The 14,829-nt window shown below is 44.3% G+C and overlaps 1 long non-coding RNA gene across 8 annotated transcripts in view; it reads left to right on the forward strand.

Annotated features, from left to right (window-relative positions):
* Positions 1–1,896: 1,896 nt before the first annotated feature.
* The window catches only part of LOC111923761 (uncharacterized), a 40,313-nt gene continuing 27,380 nt past the window's right edge, over positions 1,897–14,829 (forward strand). For 2 of the 8 annotated variants that reach the window (XR_015273851.1, XR_015273850.1), the window contains exons 1-2: positions 1,897–2,024; positions 2,272–2,345. This is a non-coding gene — a long non-coding RNA (uncharacterized LOC111923761). The other 6 variants (XR_002861273.2, XR_002861274.2, XR_015273852.1 and 3 more) reach the window with 6 other exon arrangements.

Here is a 14,829-nt window from a genome sequence, read left to right on the forward strand (position 1 = left end):
AGGCATCAGAGTTGTCTTGAGAGCAGAAAAAAGCACCCCATGTCAGCGAGTGATGGAGCACCTTCTCCAGCTGCCTTCACAACCTGATGCTTTTTATTTAGCGGGGAGCAGAGGCTCCAAATCTGGTTTCTGGACTGATGCCCAGCCCTGGTTGCCTCCCATCCTCACACATCCCTCCCAGCATCCTCTCAGATCCAAACCCAGTAATTAAGCACAGACATCAGCAAGGCCACCAGGATCACTCTTGAGGTTCTTGAAGCACCATCAGTCCACAGGGGACATGGCAAGCACACAGATTTCATAGAAACAGAGAAGCATAGAATGATTTGGGTTGGAACAGGCCTAAAAGATCATCTGTTCCAGCCATCTGCCTTTAGGCAGGGACACCTTCCACTAGACCAGGTTACTCAAAGACCCATCCAGCCTGGCCTTGAACACTTCCAGGGATGGGACAGCCGCAGCTTCTCTGGACAACCTGTTCAGTGCCTCACCACCCTCACAGTAAATAGTTTGATCCTAGTATGTAATATAAACCCAGCCATGTTCAGTTTACAGCAAAATCCTCTTGTTCTATCCCTGTATGCCCTTATAAAAATCCTTCTCCAGCTCTTTTGGCAGTCCCCCTTTAGGCACTGTAAGGCTTCTCTGACCAGCCAGCCCTCCCTGGAGCCTTCTCTTCTCCAGGCTGAACAATCTTGACTGTCTCAGCCTGTCTTCATAGGAGAGGTGCTTCAGTCCCCGGTAATCTTCATGGTCTCCTCTGCACTCACTCCTGCAAGTCCACATCCTTCTTGTGTTGGGGGCTCCAGAGCTTGAGGCAGCTAATTTCTAATTGATGTAAAATGTGGACTGGAGGAGTGGGTCTGCTACTAGCCAGAGTGCTCCTCTCCAGGGCAGACAGACCTCCCTTTGCCTGCCAGTCTGTCAGTACAGCCATTACCTTCTCACATGGAAACTGTCTGTCAGACCACAAGGGTCTCCCCTACCAGGAAGCACTGGGTGTTGTCAGGTGAAAAAACCTGAAATCTGTCTCTCAGGTCAATGAATTCAGCCACCTAAAATGGACATACTCAGGGTCACCTGGTACATTATGCAAATGAAAAGTCTTTCAGCTGCTGTCATTAGAAGCTTTTCAGTTTCTCATCCAGGTAATTAAACACCTTATTTTCACAACAGATTTGGAGGCTGAGGATGGGTTCTGCTCATGGTTACATCTGTGTCAAATCAAAGCAGTTACCAGGTGCTGCATGCATGGAGCAGGCTCTGTGGATTTGGAGCAGTGAATTAATCCCACAGGAAGACACATTTACTTAATTGGAAATTTAAGGGGAATGGCATAACAAAACTGACTCTGTGTATTTGGGCTTTTTAAATGACAGAGATGTCCTGCCCTGCAGTATCTGTAGTTACAAACCCACTAAGCTTGTAACCAGCATCCTAAAGTGAAGCCAATCTCCACAACTAAAACCTTTCCCTTTCACTAAAATCATTGACAGCTCAAACCCAGAAGAGTAACAAAAATCTCACAGTGCAAATATTAACCCAGAAAAAGCCCTCAAGTCTAAAGAAAATAACAAACTAAACTAAAAAAAAAATAATTTTCAAAAAATTAAAAAATAAAAACCTTTAAGGACAGTGATTCACTTTCATACAGCCCTGTAGGAAGGAAGAAACCAGACTACACTAGCACAAGACCATGCAGTGTGTTTTGAATGAGGCAGATCTCCCAGAATAAGCCTGTGTGCCAGCAGTAATAGAGGTGGTGGTGCATCCTCCCCATCGTCACCAGGTTTTGTTTTTAAAACTGAGCAGTGACTGAAACGATGGACCAGCAGTGCTCTGCAGGGCACAAAATGAGCTCCAAACCATATGATCCACATAACAGCAAATTATTGTGACTTGACTGTTAGCCACAGGTAATGAGGCTAATGAGCTAACGAGGTGCTGCCAGCTCAGCCTTGCTCTTGAGCTGGAGATGTTGGCCTGAACCCATTCCCACTGCAGCGATGACAACTTGCTGATGTGTAAGCAAAGGAGCAGCTTCAAATCCTTTATTTGTCTAGTTGGGGGGGGGGGTAAAAATAGTGGTGGAAAGGAATGATTAAACAGTGTAAGTAAGATGATTAAGGTCATCTTTGCAAGATGAATTTCTGCTGTAAGAAAGTGACTCTCCGAGCCAATGGGTGCTTTAGCCACGCTGCCATTACTCCATGCTGCTGCCAGTTTAACACTGATACCAGTCCCCACCCTGTTTTTCCTGGCTGTCTCCAGGCCTCTGGTTTCTGACTCCAAGCAAGATGGAAAGGACGGAAAAGGGAAACCAGGAAAGCTGCTACAGCACCCAGGTGAGCTGTACTCAATCATTACATTTTTTCACCTTTCTTTTGTCTTGCAATGTGTCATGTTCACATCTAATTATGATCTGACAGTGGCAATACTTGGTATTATTTTAATATTTATGCCTGTGAATAACCCCTCTAAAATGAAAGGATTAGTGCTTGTATGATCAAAGCCACTGTAAACCCTGTGTTCTCTGTGGTGGCAAGTGTGTTTTATATTTGCTTCCTAAGCTGCTTTGAACACTGTGGCCACTGCAAAAATAGTGCATAACAATGAGTTTTCAATAGCAATACTTAACAATTCTTCAGCTGGTGAGAAGGGAAAATGTCCCGTTCAATCATAATTTTGTTAAGGTGCTGCTGGGTCTTTTCTTTACGAGGTCGTTAAATAAGCATGAATGAGGTACAGTATCCTGGGTTTTATTGGAGGCATAAGCATCAGAGTCATTCACAAAATGTTCCCCATTATCACATGTAATTGAAAAACAAAAGAAAATAGTCTCTTTGGGAGTTTAACATATATGATTTCTTTTAAAGACCTAATGCTGTGGGAGATAGGCAGCATTAACTCTGTACATGCCCTTTCATACTTGCATTATTTTTTTATTCCTTTCAGTAACTCAAGACCCAATGTTCCTAGTTAAATGTGCTCCTGGTTTTTTTCCTCCTTTTTAATTAATGATTACAGTTCAATGTCAGCTCCCTTTCTCTACCCTTGACTTGGATACTTAACTTTATTGCTCATTGATTTATGTTGTGGGGGACCCATCACTGTCAATCATTGAGCTACTCTACAGACTTCAGACAAAGATGATCAAATCTACATGATCAGAAGCAACATTTGGGCAAAAGCAATAAGCAGCAGCTCCTGGGCAGGGGGAGTGTGGGGGCACGTGGGAGGGAAGACAAGGCAAGGCAGGAGAACCAGTTCAGATGTTATTGTGGAATCATACAGAAACCACAACCCCACTTTCCCAACATGCCTTCTCTTTGTTGCATGCAGCTTCTTAAAAATACAAATCATTAAAAAGAAATAGAGAAGTAAATCTAACACTAGAGAAGATGGTGAAGTACAAAGCAGGATCTTGATGGGAATTGTATTTTAATATATGGCCTGCGGTAGGAAAACATTTAGAAATTAGTTTTGATACTTCTGTTCTGCTTCAGTATTTTTGTCTCTGGGAAAGGTTATCTCACTGCCCTTCCTGAGCATATTGACTCAAAGGAGAAATATGTGCTGAGGTAGCAACCGGGCACAGAGTGATGGCTGAGGCACAGGGAGGCTGCAGTGCAAGGGGTTGATGAAAATGTACAGAGAAAGCCTTTCCCATGTCCGCAGGGGATGCTGATGGTGACATTTCTTCCACATCTCTGGATAGAGTAGTTCTCATCCCCAGCCACGATGAAGCCAGGGAAGTTTCTCATTGCTAGCCTCACAGCATCTGGGAATGGCACAGAGCAGCAAAAAGTGGGAGGAGAGTAAAGATGTTATTGAAGATCATAGAGCAGGTACTGGGAAACTCTTTAAACTTACCCTAATTTTGTCTACTTAGCATTTCATCAAAATGCATCTGTGTTTTAAACAAATCTCTGAAGCCTATCCTTCCAGTGAAGCCCATTACATTTTGTGCTGCACAACTTTGATCTCGCAGAACAGTCTCTTTATATTAAGTAATAAGGCATCATTTGGTTTGCATTTCATCCATTCTTTATCACATCTACATTCAGGTAATTGCTTCCACATGCTCTTTAGTATAAGAAAAACTCACTGCAGTTCAAGAGTGTTTACGTTTATGGATGGATTGAGTATGTCAAGTGTCGGCACTTTATTTTTTTTTCTCCAAGGCGACCAATCCTCCCAGACCGTTTAAAGGGGGGAGGAGGAAAAAAGTCAGTAATTCATGTTTCAAAAATTTCCAAAATTGCTCCCAACTGAGATGTTTTTCAAAGCTCTAATTTACCATACACAAAGTTTTAACGCTTGCCATGCCATTGTGTTTATGTCAGGGTAGGCCTCCCATGTCTTTGGTTATGTGTTGCTATTTAATATGGCAAAAGCTTTTCTTTCTACACTACAAGATGCTAATTAGGTAACCTGTGACTATTTCTTTGAAGTGGATGTCATCCCAGGACAGTGGAACAAAGCTGTATTTTGTCTTTCCTAGAATTTGTAGTGAGTAGCTTCACTTGTCCCCTGTGCTGCTAGCAGAAAGAGAAGTAGATTGCTAACTACAACATGAATTATGAAGCCTGAGAGAATAGCAGTGTGAACATAGCAATGCTAAAATACAGTGATTTTAATTTTAATTCTATTTTGCATGAAGGCTGTTGTTGAGAAGGAGCAGAAACAAAGTACAGGCTGTTCTGGAAGATGTAGAACAGATCCATGTTCTGCATGCTATATAAAGATTAATCTTCATACACCGATAGTTGTTGTCAGCCGAGCTGGCTTTTCTTTCCCCCTTTTGCTAATGTTAATAGAAATGTACCAGCACAATTTGCCAGAGACACTTAGAGCTCTTAAGATGGAGTGAAATAGAAAGAAGCTGTCTGAAGACAAACCCAGGAGATTTGACACCTACTTAGGTGACAAGAAGCATGAACTGAGGGGAGAATCTCTTATTCTAGGGTCATTACAAACTTTGCCAAGTTAGGTTATTTAGGAGCTGTAGGAGAGTTGCTTGTCTTGTTTTACTGATGTTGGACACGTTTTGGGGGAAGTAGCACGGGAGAGTAGTTTATTTTTGTTTCCCAAGGGAAGGAACACTTTAACTAGTCCTTTTAAGTAAAAGGCAGTCAACCAGTGACAATGGCCTGGATCTTAATCCACTTGACTGTATTTATGTAGTAAGTAGGACAGAGGGCCTGGCAACCCGATTTGCCTGTAGACACTGCACTATGCACTTAACAAAAGAACTCCTACTGTGTACAAATCTCTCATTTCTTCTTGGGCACCAGGTGTCCTCCCAAAAGTCCCACACAGATCAGCTGTTTATCCTGGGCACTTACTGTAATATTAAGGCACTTCATAGTCCTTAATATAGGCCTGCTACTATCCCTAGGAAAAAAGACAGCAATAAGGAGTTTCTGGGTAACAGGTCGTGCAAAATGCATGTTTAAAAGAGTTTAGCTAAAAGATGTGGCCTCAGGACCAGTGTTTTTCACCCTAGCACAAAGGTCCCAGCATCTGATTTGGAATCTCAGCTTTTGGCAATTTAAGGGCACAGTTGCAAGCCCAAGGATGGGATCTGAGTGAAAGAGTAGGGAGAAGGGGAAGATGCTTCCCCCAGCCAGAAAAGTGGATTTGCAGCTCCCTGAGCAGTGAACCTCCTTCTGAACTGCTCCACAAGGCAGCAGTTCCCAAGACCTGATGTCTGCAATGATAAAGGCTGATGTAAACATGAGGCTGGCTCTTTTTCTACAGTGTGACACAGGTTAGGAATTTATTTTGTTTGTTTTTATCCACATGTAAAACCCAGTATGGTTAAGTGCTGCACAGAACAAAAAAACATGAGACCGTGTGCTTGCTTCCTTGAGCCCCCAAGTGTGCATGTGCTGTCACAGAGTTCTGTGACTCAGGGATGTGATGAAGACAAAAACAGTCTTTATTAAATGTCTCACATTTTATGAACACTTTGAAAATTCAAATACAAGATGTACTGGAGACTGTGAATTCCTGCAAGGGCCACCATCAGATCTATTTCATATTGAGGAAAGCCAGAACACAGAGAAATGCCTCTGATAGCATCCCATGTATCTTGTGTGTTTGCCCTTGGGTGAAGAAGTAAAGTTTAAATAATCAAGTTTGTTGCCTTTTTACTGGAATTCTAATTTTTGAGGCATAATTGTCCATAGTTTGTTTTTTTTTCTTTTATCCCACAGTTACTTTTCATACTGTGTTCTAAAAATTTTGACTGAGAGACTTTTGGTTATTACTGGGAGAGAGCAGATGTCTTGGGGTGGTCCATTCATAGTGTAATGAAAATGAAGAGTAGTAATAAATAAATGTTCTCTGACATGAAAAGTATAGATTTATAGGATAGCTGAGGTATGAAGGGACCTCAGGAAGTCTCTACTCCAACCTCCTGCTCAAAGCAAGGTAACTTTTGGGATCAGACCAAGTTGCTTTGCTCAGTTAAATTTTGAAAACCTTGAAGGATGCAGACTCAACAGCCTCTGTGAAACACCTGTTTCACTGCTTGGCTGTCCTCAAAGGGGAAAATAATATTCCTGTCTGAACTACTCTCATTACATTTATGCTCATTCCCTTTCACCTTCCCACCATGCACTACTGTAAAAGGCCTGGCTCCTTCTTCTTGATACCTGCCTCATATTTACTGGGGCACAGCTTTTAAGGCCTCTCCAAACCCATCTCTTCTCCAGGCTGAGCAAGCCCCAGTTGCTCAGCCTCTCCTCGCAGGACCAACACTGTAGCCCTGACTGCCTTGGGGGCAGTTCTGGGGGTCTGGAACTGGGTGATGGAGTTCAGTGTGGTCTGAGAGGCTGAGCTGAGGAGGTGAACCTGCTTGATCTGCTGGCTGTGCTCCTGTTCACAGAGCCCCAGACACTGCTGCCCCTCCAGACCTCTCTGTGTGTGCCAGCCAGGCTATTTTGGCAGTAATGTGCTCAGCACACTCTCCCACTTGGAGAACTGACAGCCCCATCAGTTCTGCTGCCCATCCAAACACCAGCAAGTACATGTCAAGAGAGGTGTGCTATCTGGTGCTGATGAAGGGAAGGGGTTAACTTGTCCTGGCTTCTACATAGCCCTACATTTCCATCTCAGTAGATGGAAGGAATGTGATTAAGTCGGTGTTGATACCAAGTCTGAGAACAGATGTGAGAATGAATTGGCAGAGCTGGAATTCAGATGGGACAAAAATAGCAAAAGGGAGTGGGTGGGAACAGTCACACATTTGTGTTACAGGTGCTTGGTCTAGACCCCAACATTTACAGAGACTTCTGAATTTTTCTTCTTACTAATTCTTATTAATCCAGTTTCTCTTGTGAGCAGGGCCTTTTTCCCTTAACAGTAATATCCAGCTCAAGCCTGCTGTTCTCTACCCTGAAGGACAGTTAGGGCAAAAAGTTCCTTTCAGCTCCAAGCAGAAAAGTTGCAAACATTGTCAATTTCCCTGCCTCTCACACAGGGCAACACTGGAACCAAATTGCTCCCATTTACAGATATGGAAACTAAGGCTCACAGTGCAAGTATTTTTTAAAGCAAACACATAGCAAACCCCAACTACTAAGGTTGTTCTTATTCCCTTCACAGAAGCAACTGAAAGACTCTGCAGGGAGCAAAGCCCAAGTTTGTGCGGGACTTGTGGAAGCTGTGTTCCCCCTAGAATGTCTCTTCTCTCAGTTGTTTCCCCTTTACTTTAATCTGTCAATGGGATTGGTTTGTGGCTTTGTTTTTGGAGTTGTTTGCTTTGTTTTGTTTTTGTTTTGTAACAGAGCAAACACTTTAGAGTCAGCCCAGACTGTCTGCTGGCAATATAACAGATGCACTTGAAACTCAGCTACAAGGGCACTTTTTCCATCAAAGTCAAATGAAGGCTCATCAAAGGGTGGGACATAAGATGTAGCCTTCAAAGGACACTCCACTCCTTGCAGCAATCTGTTGGTCTTGACACCGCCCGTTCCCTCGGTGGATTTTTCAGGATTTGCGTCACTGCTCCAGAGAGTTAACAGCACTCCTCACAGCTTGATGCAGAATATCAGCTGTAGCCAGAGAAAAGCAGAGTACTGCAAACACAGGTCTTGGCAGCAAAGGGAAGAGAGAACTATCAACCAAAAACTTTCATATTGCTTTTACTTGTAACTTTTTAGTCCACCCAGCAATTTGTTCCACAAAAGACTACCAACCAGAGTTTCACTAACATTTACTTAAAGAAGAGCTGCAGGGAAAGCACTTACAATTTACCTATCTGTGTAGTTGTAACATAGTGTAGAAGCATTGTCTTCACATGGAGAAATGAAGAAAATCAATTGCAGTTCCCAAAAGGCAGATGTATTGGTTGAGAAGATCACAAAATACTTGCAGTTGCTCGGTAGACTTGGAACCAGATCCCCTCTGCACTGCATCGCTGCTCAGCTCTACACTGAAAGAGGGAAGAAAGGGGACTCATGCTCTAGGGAAAAGCTCTTTATGCTTCTCAAATGGCTCTTATCAAGTGCAGAAGAAAGAAGGGACGGAGGCATTTGTCATGCCCAAAGAGGCATATTCTGTTTGTATCATCGACGGGCACATACAGAGGATTACTGTGGTCCACGTTGCTGCACACAAGCGTGCTTGTAGCTCCCACTCAGGAGAAACGGGCTGAAAGCTGTCCAGCCTTTACAGAAAACATTACTGTTGCTGTGCTGTCAAGGTCACTGTCAGCCTGGGTTATCTGCTGTGTAAGTGCTAGCCTCACAAATCAGGCTTAGCTAAGGGCTGTAATTCATACACTCAGCGTTTTGTGGATTATGTCCTTTAGCTTTCCCTCATTGCCACTTTGGATATTCATTTAGCTCCAGTGTGTGACTCCTGCAATTTCTCTTTGGGGTAATTTTCCCAACACACAGTGTTTCCCTGTACATTTCTTAATCACAAATGTACAAACCCACTCTGTACGAGTAATTTTATATACAATGCTTGTTGATATCTTTGAACACAGATGAGTTCACTGTTGGATAAAACAGTGGAAAAATGCAGGCCACAAGGGGGGAAAAATCAATGGAAAAGGTACAAAACCCACAAAAAATAAAAACAAGAAAGCTCCTGTAATTAAGGCACACACAGGAGAGTCAGGAAAACTCATCTCTCTCATTCTGATCTAGACTTTTGCAGGAGATTTCTGTTTTCCAGATGTCCAACTTTTATTCATAAAACAGAGAGTATGGGTTTTCCGCCTCATGGATTTATAAATTGGATTGCTCAGTCTAAAAAGTATTGTAGGAAAGTACTGTCAAGAGCAGTTCAGGCTCACAATTAACCTATTACATTATTTTACAAAACTGGGGACATAGATAATAAGAAGAGTTGTAGAAAATGAAACAAATCTTTTTGTCCAACAGAGCAATTATCCTTTGAAATCAAAACAGGCTTTAGATTGTGCAATACAGAAGCATGTTTCTTTCAATAATGGACTGTTAAAGTCTAAAGAACATGTGCATGTGCTCATCTCCACTATGCTGGGGTAGCTGGGGCAGTATTTTTGAATCAGGTTACTTAGTTGCACAGATCCATATTGCAAGGAAAGCACTCTCTTTGGAGATACTATGCTAAAGAACATGTGTACCTCATTCTGCAAGATTGTCAGGCAATACATGATTTTTTAAAAATGTTGTTCCAGTTAGTGCTGGAGCCATTGTAGTATACAAACTTAAATTCTTCTTTCTAATTCGTAATAATTCCAGTTAATCTGCTTTTGTCCTAAAGTGCCACAAAACTTTCTCTTTTACACCCCAGATGTCCAGGAGCCTTCATTGCTTTAGGAAGTTGCCTGTTTCTCTCCAGTTTTGTGATTCAGTGAAGCATCTTGGCATAAGACTTTCTCTCTGCTCTACTTCTTCTAAACAATTTAACACATTCAAGTGGCCTTGAACATGATCACTTCTACTACACAGCTGGGCCTACAGAAAATCCTTAGAATCAACCAGCCTGAAACTTTTAAGCCTGAAATTTGACTCACAGTGTTGATGCCTCAGGCCCAATCTTCTGTATTGCAGACAGTTTGGCTCAGGAAAAAAATAATGGGCATAGTTGTTTGCACAAAATCCCATTTTTTTCATTCCATTCTATCTGATCTTATTTATCCTTCTGAAGAAATAATTTTAAAACTGTTTCCACTTCTGCTGCTGCCTAATTATCAACTTATTTCAAGTGAATTTTCCCATTCTTCCTCTCCTCTGTGTGCCTAAAAAAAATATTTAAAGATATTTTAAAAATATAAGAAGATAATGCAGAGGCATCCCAGATACTCCAGCTAGCAAGTTGGCTTTATCCAGGGCCTAGCTCAAATGCCTCTACACAAACACCTGGAGTATGGGGAACAAACAAGAAGAGCTAAAGATTTGCACACACCTGCTTGGGGATGACAGCATCAGCATCATGGTGGGATGGCTCCAGTGACTAGAGCTTTGGAATGGAGGGTTTCAGGCTTTTTGGGAAGGACAGGCTAGGGAGACGAGAAGGGAAGGTAGCCCTTATGTCAGTGACCAGCTGAGGAGTCTGAAACCCTTCCTGGGAAAGGATGAGGAGCTTGCTGAGAGCTGGTGGGTGAAGATTAAGGGGGAGGGCAGGGACAGGGGATATTGTAATGGGAGTCTGCTACAGACCACCCAGTCAGGAGAATGCTGAGGATGAAACCCTCTATAGGCAGACAGGTGCCTGCACACTCTTAGTACCTGCTCCTTGTGGTGGATTTCAACCTCCTCAGTTTTTGTTGGAGGGACAGCATGACAGGGCAAAAGAAATCTCAGAGGTTCCTCAAATGTGTCAAAGACAACTTCCTTACACAAGTGATTGAAGAACCAACAAGGAGAGGTGCCATGCTGGACGCTGTGCTCACCAGCAAGGAGGAGCTGGTGGGGAATGCAGTGCTCCAAGGCACTGTAAGTGCTGACAAGATGGTGGAGATAAAGATCCTCAGGGCAGTGAGAAGGACATGCAGCAAAATCACTGCCCTGCACATCAGAAGAGCAGACCTTTGGCCTCTTCAAGGACCTACTCCATAGAGTCCTGGAAAGCAGAGGGGCCCAAGAATGCTGGCTGAATTTCAAGGATCACTTCCTCCAAGCTCAGGATCAATGGAGTCCAACAAGAGGGAAATCAGGAAAAAATGCCTAGAGGCCTTCACGGATGGAGGTCAGGGAGAAGAACAAAGCTTTCGGGAAGGGGAAACAAGGATGGGTGATCTGGGAGGAATACAGGGACATTTTGCAGCAAGCTAGGGACAAGGCTAGGGAAGGCAAGGCCCAGTTAGAATTAAACTGGGCCAGACATTCAAGGATAACACAAAGGGCTTCTATAGATATAGTTTCTTTTGCAAGCAAAAGAAAACCAGGGATTATGTGAGCCCTCTTCAGAAGGAAACGGGAGACCTGGCTACATGGACAAAGAGAAGGCTGAGGTTATCAGTGACTTCTATGCCTTATTTTTTAACAGCAAGTGTTCCACCCACACCACCCAAGTCAAGAAAGACAGACACAGGGACTGGGAAAATGAAGACCCTGAGCCCTCTCAGGTTTGAGGCCATCTAAGGAATTTGACTGCACAAGTCTATGGGACTCAACAAGAATCATCTACAGGTCCTGAGGGAGCTGGCAAAGTTTCTAAGCCAACATTTTTGAGAAATTGTGGCAATCAGGTAAAACCCTCAATGACTGGAAAAAGAGAAATATAACCCCCATTTTTAAAAAGGTGTCAGAGTTTGACACTGGCTTAACACCGGGCACCCATGAGAGTCACTTGCTCATGCTCCCCTGCTACACCTAGGCAGCAGAGAGGGAAAAAACAATAACAAAGGCTTCATGAGTGAGATAACAACTGAGAGAAACACTTCAGGGGACAAAACAGGCTCGCCTTAAATTGCAAAGTGAATTTCATTACTAACAGAATCAGAAGAGGATAATGAGAAGTAAAATAAGCCCTTAAAACACCGTTTTCCCCCCAGCCCCTCCCTCCTTCCCACTGACAGTGCAGGGAGACAAGGCATGGGGATTTTGGTCAGTTCCTCGCTGAGATTTTCTTCTGCTGCTCCAGGAGAGGAGTCCTTCCCCTGTGAGGCCGTGGGGTCCCTCCCACAGGAGACAGTTTTCTGTGAACTGTGTGAACTTCTCCAGCCTGGGTCCACTCTCACAAGCAGCAGCCAAACTGCATCTGCTGCAAATGTGAGTCCCTCCCACGGGCACACAGTCCTCCCAAAACTGCTGCCATGTGGGTCTCTCTTCCCACGGGGTCCAGTCCTCCAAGGACAGGCTTCTCCAGCCTGGAAGCAGGGGCCTCCTCTCTCCACTGGGTCTTCCACTGGATCACAGCCTCCTCCAGGCATCCACTCGCTCCAGCGTGGGCACCTCCCCATGTGCTGTGGGTGGATCTCTGGATCCCCCGTGGATCCCCATGGGCTGCGGGTGGATCTCTGGATCCCCCGTGGATCCCCATGGGCTGCAGGTGGATCTCTGGATCCCCCGTGGATCCCCATGGGCTGCAGGTGGATCTCTGCATCCCCCGTGGATCCCCATGGGCTGTGGGTGGATCTCTGGATCCCCTGTGGATCCCCATGGGCTGCAGGTGGATCTCTGCATTCCCCATGGATCCCCATGGGCTGCAGGGGCACAGCTGCTGCACCATGGTCATCACCACGGCCTGCAGAGGAATCTCGGCTCCAGCACCTGGAGCACCTCCTGCCCCTCCTTAGTCAATGATTTTGGTGTCTCACATGTTCTGACCTCCTCCTCTTCTCTGACTAGAAGCAAAACTCATTACTTTGTTTTGATTTTCTTAAATATGTCATCACAGAGGCATTACCAACCTCTCTCATTGGCCCACTTTTGGCTAGCAGCATGGCTGTTTTCAGAGCCATGAAGGATTGGCTCTGCTGGACATGATGGAAGCTTCCAGCACCGTCCCACAGGAACCATCTCTGTGGCCCCCCTGCTACCAAAAACTGGACTGTGCAAAACCAATACAAAAGGAAAAGCAGAACACCAGGGAACTACAGACCAGTCGGTCTTACCTCTGTGCCAGGCAAGATCATGAAGCAGATTCTCCTAGAAAAGATGCTAAAGCACATGGAAAACAAAGAGGTGATAGATAACAGCCAGCATGGCTTTACAAAGGGAAAATTGTGCCTGACAAATTTGATGATTTTCTGTGATGGAGCTACAGTGTTGGTGGACAGGGGGAGAGCAACTGACATTGTCTACCTGGACTTATGCAAAGTATTTGACACTGTCCCACACAACATCCTCATCTCCAAATTGGACAGACAAGGATTTGATGGATGGACCACTCAATGGATAAAAAACTGTCTGGATGGCCACACACAGAGAGTTGTGGTCAACTGTTCCTTGTCCAGTGACAAGTGGTGTCCCTCAGTGGTCAGTACTGGGGCCTATGCTCTTCAACATCTTAGTTGGTGATATGGACAGTGGAATAGAGCATGAACCCTCAGAAAGTTTGCTGACAACAGCCAGAGATGTGGTGTGTTAGACATGCTGGAGGGAAGGAATACTATCCAGAAGGACATGGACAGGCTTGAGAGGTAGGCCCGTGCGAGTTCAGCAAAGCAAAGTGCAAGGCCCTGCACCCGGATCGTGGCAATCTCAGAAGAACCCACAGGATGGGAAGAGAAGTGATTGAAAGCAGCCCTGCAGAGAAAGACTTGGGGGTGATACTTAAAAAAAAACTCAGATGGTTTTTTGACCATCCATTGCACATCTGAGCACAGTGGGTGCTCAGAGCCAATGGAATCCTGGGCTCCATCAAAAAGAAAGTGGCCAGCAGAGGGAGAGAGGGGATTCTGCCCCTCTATTCTGCTCTGCTCTGGTGAAACCCGACCTGGAGTGCTGCATCCCAGCTAAGGGGTTCCAAGAAGGACATGGAACCACTGGAGCAAGTCCAGAGGAGGGCTGCAAAGTTGACAAGAGGACTGGAGCTCCTCCCCTACAAGGGCTAAGAAAATTAGGGATGTTTAGCCTGGAGAAGAGAAGGTTTTGCTGATACCTCATAGCAACCCAGATACTGATCTGAAGGGGGCCTTCAGGGAAGCCAGAGAGAGACTCTTTATCAGGAACTGTAGTGATAAGACAGGACTAATGGGTACAAACTGAAAGAGGGGAAAATTAGGCTAGAGATTAGGAATAACAATTTTACTGTGAGGATGGTGAGACCCTGGAATGGGTTGCCCAGGGAGGTTGTGGATGCCCCATCCCTGGAAGTATTCAGTATTCAGGCTGCGTAAGGCCTTGGGCAACCTGGTGTAGGGGAGTTGCTCCTGCCCATGGTGGGGGCGCTGGGACTAGATGATCTTTAAGATCCATTCCAAGATCTTAGCATTCTATGATAATAAACCTCAACAAACTATGACTGTTGAGTATTAAGCCTTCCTGACCAAATGGAGAAATACATATGCCTTCAGTTCATATTTTTTGTCTCCTAAACATACATGTCATCCAGGATGGTTGGCCTTGTTTAAAAGTGATTGTGGGCAGACTGAAACACCCTTGTGTTTTCCCTAATGACTTGCCTTTTGGTAGGGAACAGGTGTTTTATAATGTACTTTGGACAGAAAGTGAAATTTTGATGAAAATTAAATGGTGTTAGGTCCTTAGAAGTGCATAAAATTATCCATTGCTTAATCAGTTATACACACATACATGCTTTTTCCTGCAGAAGAGGCTGAATCACATCTCTATCTTAGTTGATGTAATTATGCTCATTGTAAAATAAAATGTAATTTATACGGAATTTTTCTGGGTTTATTTGCCATAATGTGACACA

This window comes from Cyanistes caeruleus, chromosome 1 (genome assembly GCF_971803275.1).
Source record: "Cyanistes caeruleus chromosome 1, bCyaCae1.hap1.1, whole genome shotgun sequence".
In the NCBI taxonomy this organism is placed as follows: Eukaryota; Metazoa; Chordata; class Aves; order Passeriformes; family Paridae; genus Cyanistes; species Cyanistes caeruleus.